This window comes from Venturia canescens, chromosome 6 (assembly GCF_019457755.1).
Source record: "Venturia canescens isolate UGA chromosome 6, ASM1945775v1, whole genome shotgun sequence".
Taxonomy (NCBI): domain Eukaryota; kingdom Metazoa; phylum Arthropoda; class Insecta; order Hymenoptera; family Ichneumonidae; genus Venturia; species Venturia canescens.
The window spans coordinates 9918125-9925412 of NC_057426.1; the positions used below are offsets into that span (position 1 = coordinate 9918125).

The 7288-nt window shown below is 43.4% G+C and overlaps 1 protein-coding gene across 2 annotated transcripts in view; it reads right to left on the reverse strand.

Annotated features, from left to right (window-relative positions):
- The window catches only part of Sox15 (Sox box protein 15), a 40226-nt gene extending 38243 nt beyond the window's left edge, over positions 1-1983 (reverse strand). For both annotated transcript variants that reach the window (XM_043421376.1, XM_043421375.1), the window contains exon 1: positions 1022-1983. The gene's annotated coding sequence lies outside the window, so the exon portion shown is untranslated. The remainder of the gene's footprint in view (positions 1-1021) is intronic.
- Between the last annotated feature and the right edge of the window lie 5305 nt (positions 1984-7288).

Below are 7288 nucleotides of genomic sequence, written 5' to 3' on the forward strand. Positions count from 1 at the left end.
TCGATTTCCTGTAAAAAAATTGTAAAATAAAAATCGACATAGCGCCAGGGTCTCCCCCTCGAATGCGAGAGGGAACTCTCGCGATTGCTCGCCAGCCTGTGTGACTCATTGCGGTTCCGTCCAAGTCTCTCTTTTATACAAGAGGGAATATACACTCGCGAGATTTACAGCTCATTACCGATTTTGTGCTTCGACTCTACTGATCCTCCGTTGTCGCGATCGAGCTCATGCCTTTGCTTTTCCTTTTTTCTTCGCATTTCGAATACTTTTTTTCGATTATATTCTTTGATGAATTTTATATAAAGTTCCGAGAATAATGCATTTCAACGGTCGACTTTTTACTCCATTTTTTAATTCTTATTGAGGAGCTTCTAGAATTTGGAAAATAGATTTTTGATTTTTCACAGCTTTGTCGTGTTTGTGAGCACTTTTTATCATTACGAATTCTCATTATTGGGTCTCAAGACATTTTTCTCGAGAACGGTTAAAAACACTTTTCTACGGTGGCCGCGAATTTCTTTTCCTTAATATTGAAGGACACGCGACATTGATAGCAAGAATTTATTGACAATAATATTGATTACAATGTTCAATGATTTTCTTGCCCGGGTAGAGTGATTTTTTGTTTCTCGTCTCACGTATCTTATTCGTACTATTTATCGAGTGGCAGTTCGGACAAGGATTTTTCGTCGTTGGAAAAGCATCGACGCGAAACCTTTTCAGTGAGGTTTTATTCCCTCTAAGTTTCCGAATTAATTTCGATTGAGTTTTTTCCTCCGTGAACTGTTTCAGCAACTATTTCAGTTGTCACGTGCAACGAATACATTCGAAAAATCTGTTGGGATTCGTAAAGTTCGGAAAGCATATTTCACTACTTTGATTGGAAAAACGAACATTAATTTACTTTGCGAAGAGAAAAGCAAAGTTTTCTTTCGTAGCTTTGACAGACTTCAGGTTTGAGGGGATCGAATAGTAGCTGAAAGTACAAAAAAGTCACACGTAAAAGTGATGCGATAATTACCTCTGTTCGTCGAGTGCATACAGCGTAAGGAAAAGAGTGAGAAAATCGGACGGTGCCAGAGTCCAAAGTACAAAGTCCACCACCGTCGGAGGACGGAACCTTCGGAGAGCGGCGCTCGCGATTTAAACTCCTTGATGGAACTTTTGGCAAGAAATCCCCTCGAGTTCACGACACCATAACAAAACCGGAGGAAACCAAAAATCGTGGTAAAGAAAGTTTGTCAACGAGAATGAAACAACGATCGAACGCTGCGACGATTCGCAACACGCTCGCACTTCACTTTAAAAGTAATCCATCGTAACTTTTGTTCACTGATCGAAAACCGTGCGAGAAAACGGGCTTTTAGCAAGAAATTGTGTAAAGTTCTCCGGCACGTTTCGCCTCGATGTTATTAAATCGTAAAGCACTTTGGCCGAGCCACGTTTAATCCCAAACGTTGTGAAATCCGCTCGGTATCCCCGCACTTTTTCGATTCGCACTTATCCGTCATAGTTCATCGAAGTGAAAAAACAAAGATCACAGAAAGGCGTAAAATTTTACTTTCGGAATAACAGCGACAGAACGATCATCGTTAAAAATCCTCACAATTCGAATCCCCCGCCTGGAGTCACACGTAAATATCACAATTTAGTAATTGCATCGGAAAATTGTTATTTTCTTAGCAAGCTTTCGCCTCGAAAATGCGAAATCCGAGACACGTATAAAGAACTTAGTCAATTATTTCGTCGAATTCTGGACGGTTTTGTCGCAACGCGATTGCGACGGTGGTAGCACACGGGACCGATCTGCGCGCCCGGCGGTCTCACTGCATCATCGGCGACTGCACGAGAGTAAGAAAGAAAGCCAAAGATAGAAAGAAAGGAAGATAAAGAGCGCGTGGTACGAGAGGTTCTCTGGGCCGAGATTGCCGGGGAAATGTCAAACGACGTTGGAGCTCCCGCGGCACAAGCGGCAAGCACCGTAGCTCGCGTGGGAGTGTGACATAATAAGGCTCGCCGTTGTATACCGCTCGGCGGACCGCGGACCAGGGAAGGAGCGAGAAACCAAGAGAGCGAGTAAGCGCGCACGAGCGTTCGCGCATTAGCGGCCGCGCATGCGTTCACCAGCCCGCACGTTGCCGGTTGCGATCGATTGCGCATGCGCGCATGAGGACGCGCGACCAACTCGAGCGGTGGCGCGTGTGCAAACCTTTTTGCGTATGATGCGTTTCGGTAAAGCAACGCGATTCGCAAAATATTTTGGCAAATAGTTGGAGTAGTGTTTTCATCGAACTTTTTTAGATTTCATTCCAGTCGAGGGTCGATGAAATCGAAAAGGAACGTCAGAATTTATAAAGTTAAATACAAAAATGAACGAAAATCGCATAAACGAGACAAAAATACTGAAAAATTTTTTATATCGTATAAAAAACTGTGACACGTGTCGCAGCGTGTCCGTGCATAATGACCGTATTGAATTCAATTAAGCAAAATATCATTCACAAACGACTAAAAAGTTGTGCACACGTGGACAAAACAAATTTAACCGCTTTCCGAAACAATTCATCGAGATGCAATCGGAAATTTGGAAGTTCTCATCACGCAAAATGGTCACAATACTAATTTCAGAGTCAATCATTGGCGTAAAAAAAACATAAACTCAAATGGAGAAAGACGCTGATAAATGTTCACCAAAAATATGTTGTTCAAGGCGAGAGAAAATATTACGGGAAAAGCTCAGCAGTGTTTGAGTGGAAACGGTTGGATTGGTCGAGTCGTTGCTTCGCTTAAAATTCACTATTCACTAAAATTTCGGCTGCGAATATATTGAGCAAAGAATTTTGAGTGAAGAAGATCTAAAAACGTTTCGCCTCGAATGAGCTTTTTATAGTTGTCAGAATATTTATAAATTATTGCGCTATGTGTATAGATATCCGTTACATAATTACGAGAGAGGCGTAGGAAGCGGATCGATTAGCAAACACGCGAAGAGAAAGGCCCCGTCGTCTCTCTTCGTGGATTGGTCGAAGGCCTATGTGATTCACCGCTCCAGGACTCTTCAAGACAGAGAAAATTTATCTCGGTATGAATGTATCTATACGTAAGTGCACATTTTTTTTTTATGGTTTTCTCTCGCGGTCACCATAAGAAGCGAATATAACGATTCTTGGATAAACCTGAAAGAATCCATCGCTGGCCTCTCCCTGTCGTGCAATTAAAATTATTTCCGTAAACGAACAAATCTTGAACGCCTGCTCGGACAAAGTAAATTGGTTGTTGAACCTCGAACGAGAGAAATCGTTTTCTCATATTTCAGAATGGTAGCCTACAAAAAAAACGATTATAGGAAATTCTACAAACTCGACTTTTGAGAATCCAGAAAGTAATTTAAATTGTTTCGGTTTTCTCGTCCAGAGGGCGAGTCCAGTATTGGGAGGGTGACCGCGACATGAGTTTCTCGAATCGTTCATCGTGTCTCAATCAACGTACGACCGACTGCGTATCGGCTCGAGCTTTTCGTCGCTTTTCTGCTGGCAAATGCGTTGAAGTGATGAAAAGAGGAATCGTGATTAATGGCAAGACGATCAGGAATCTCACCTGAGCAGAGAAATTGATTGAAGTCGAATTGAAGTGATCACGACGGATCGTGAACACCCGAGAGATATGCTCGTGGAAGCTTTTAATTAATAAATCCCCGAAAGTCGTAGTCGAGTGTCCTCAACAGGAGGAAAGTTCTTCCAAAAAATTCATATATTCTGCATTATTTAAGCATATTCTGGAGCCGGAGCGTCCGAATAGGAAAAAGCCTGCACGAGATGGAAAGATATGATGAATCACGAGGCACGAATTTGTGCATATTAAGTTGAGTGAATCATGCATCTCGTTACGGAGCAGCTAATTGCATAGCGAAGAGGGATAGACCACAAATAAGTGTGTTACATCTTCTATAAAACGATAACACGATTTATCCATTCGTTGTATTTAATTCTCCCCTCTGACAAGTACATTGTCGGTTTAACGCTTCGTTTAATTTCAACGCTTCGTTTCGCGAAACTTGACCGCTAATGCTGAGGCGAAGGAGAGCCTGAGGGGAAAAAACCCAAGTAAATGATGCTGGCAGAGGCGTCCGAGGGGGGAGAGAAACGTTTGCGGAAAAAGGGAAGAAACGCAGTTGAGATTTTTTGCAATCGCATCAACTTGCTACGTTTTTGTGTTAAAAGGGATTCTTCGGCTTTGCGGCGATGGTACAACAGTCGAATACGCATGTGCACAGACATTAATGCATAGAAATAAACGTGCGGGGCGAATGAAGACTTTTGCCACGTAACGGAGCATGAAAACTCAGAGATGTTACGATCTAACGAGCATCCTTTTTCCTAGCCCCTCCAACGCCTATGGAAAACACTCTTATGCATATAGAAACAAGTAATTTAACTATAAATGGGTTCAATGCATGCATATAGAACGAAGCATACGCGAAGGTAATTTGTATACGGATGAGAGATTGATTAGAGGCCGCGCGGGTCTTAATTAATGATCTTCTGCTTTTAGATCGTGGGAGTTTTGTGAACGAGGAATATTAATTGATTATTTTCACGAATGTAGGGGCGAGCGCGTGTTTCACGGAAACTCAATAATCCGTTAACGAGTCCAACAGTGAGTAGCACCGCGAGATTTACTTTTTGTTCTTTAATCTTCTGGTCTTTTACGCACTCGCGCGAATATGAGGTCTCGTAACGACCTTGCACAAACTTTAATGTATCATCGGGCGCAGACGAGCTAACGGGTTCATCTTTTTTCACACGGTTCGCGATCGTACGCTGATCTCGCGTGCTCAAATGAAGCACCAGAAGCGCAGTTTCTGCCTCGAACATTCGCGGATAACGAGGCGCTGAACAACTTTTTTGTTTCCTCATTTTTCCAGCAGCGTCGTAGAACTTTGCATAGTGAAAAATACCAGCGCGGTTACAACGATTTTTAATACTCGCGGGCTTCGCATATTTTTAACGCGCCGTTTTTATCGCCGAATGAAAAATGCCGACTATAAAGCTCCTTGGAAAAAAAACTAACCTCAATCGCATCGTAATGGGGGAAACGCGAAAAATGCTTCGACGAAAATCCCAAAGGGGATTGAAAACTGCGGACATTCCACCGACCATGATCGAACTTCGTCCGAGGCCAAGCCCATAATTCGTGGACGAAAAAGGAGCTCAGTGTCTTCGGGAACGGTGAGCAATAAAAAATAGCTTGGACAGAAGAAAATTCCCCGTTCAAGTTCCTCGCAAGTGTCTCCCTCCGTCTTTCTTTTCGCTACTATCCAGTCTTTTAATACAGCGTCATGTACTCTCGTAGCCATAATTCATGGCATGGGACATGCACGCGTATATGTACAGCGCTGTGTAGCAGGGAATATAGGGAGCATCGCGTGTCGTCGAAGCGGCGCAAGTATAAAGTAGGTCCACGAGGAAGACGCAAGTGTGTTTAGCGGCGGGCAGAAGAGAAAAGAGACGGATGAGCGCGGAGAGAGAGAAGGACGAATAAAACGAGGGAAATGGATGAATGGAGAGAAAAAGATGGAGAAGTGGATAAAAAGCGAGGGGAAAAGAGACGGAGAGAAGTTGAATAGAGAGAATAGGAAAGGAGGGAGAGAGCGAAAGGAGGACGAGAAGAGAGACAGAAAAAAGAGGGACCGAGAGAGGAGACGAGAGATTCAAGCAGCAGCAGAAAAGTAAGAGAACGACGAAGCGAACCGCGAATATCGCCGTCCCCTCGCGAGCGATGTAACCAATCCGCGGTTAGAGCGAGCTGCGTGAAGGCGGAACGCGCGGCTCTTCGTGTATCCGCGTATTTATTATTCAGTTTGCAAATACACGGGAAAAATGATCTCTCCCGTGGCGGATGCCTCGATCCTCTTCGGGACGAGGGAGACCGAGAGAGCGAGGAAAGAAAGCGCCCGAGAGAGAGAGAGAGAGAGAGAAAGAGCTCAGGAAAAGAGGGAGACCAGCGAGAGGTGGAGCCAGAGAGAACGCAGCAGCTCTCGAGCGGGAGAGAACTCGCGATCTCACGGACCCGCGAAGAGATCGCGACTTTTCTTCCCCTCCCTCCCACCCTCCTCGCTATTCTCCCCCCTCGAGACTTTGCAACCCGTTAATTTGTTGGAATCGCCACTGGTGCGGCGAAAACCACAAGAAAACAGAAGAATCCACTCGTTTTATGTATCCACCTATGTTAGTATCTGAATATACGTGCGAGTATTTATGTTTTATTTATGGATTCATCCTTCCATGAAACTCTCGTGAAAAAATACCGCGTGTTTAATTTTGCCGATCAATATGGCCGAACGTTTTTCTTTTCCCCTCCCCCGTAAATTGTGAGCGCACAAATGGGCTCTTCGATGAATCGGCTGTTCGGCCATATTGAAATTTCAGCCGATATCAAACGAACGTCTCGTTCGATTTGAATTTTATCAGAAATTTTTAAATTGTGCCTCTAAAAAATCGTTTTACTCAAACTTGATAGAATAACCGGGTGAAAAAAACGTCGCATTCATTCAAAGGTCGCAACAATTCCCAACTATTTTTACACCGAAAACTTACCAACGTCTGCAAAAAAATGTTTGAATAGACGTGGACCCGATTATTAGTACCTGCGATAACGTTATTTAACGTATTCGAACGCTGGTGATTGGGAAATGCGCAGATTGATGACAGCGACGCAAAAAACATTATTTTTATTAAAACGTTATTTTTCATAAATCTTTCTCAATTCATGCGTTCACAACATTCAATAAATTCTGTACGAATTCGAAGCTGAAATTGAAGAAAAATTGTTACGGATCCAGAGCTCCAGAGCTTGGATAAAATTATGATGGATATTTTATCTGATACCGATCGAGTTGCGCACACCCCCTTAAATTTGTTTATCCCGTAAACGTCGGATCCGTTGGTGCACCGCGAAGTTATTCACGACGATAGTTTTTCAGTGCACGCACGTAACTTGTGTACGTCTGTACATTAAATGTACAAACACATGTACACAGTAGTCATTGCACTATGCAAAATTCGTGAGGTTTGGCGAAAAATAAACACACGTGCATGAGGCAAACGTGTGTACATACATCGCGAGTGCATGGACCAGTCGAGGGGTACGATTCTCAAGATTATTTCCATCTTTCTCTCTCCTTCTCTCTCGCCTATTGCTCATTGCCATAGCTCTCGTCTGAGGCTCTCCAGCTCACTATATATTTTATTACCCTGGCGTAGATCGACGACAGATCTGAGATTTATTA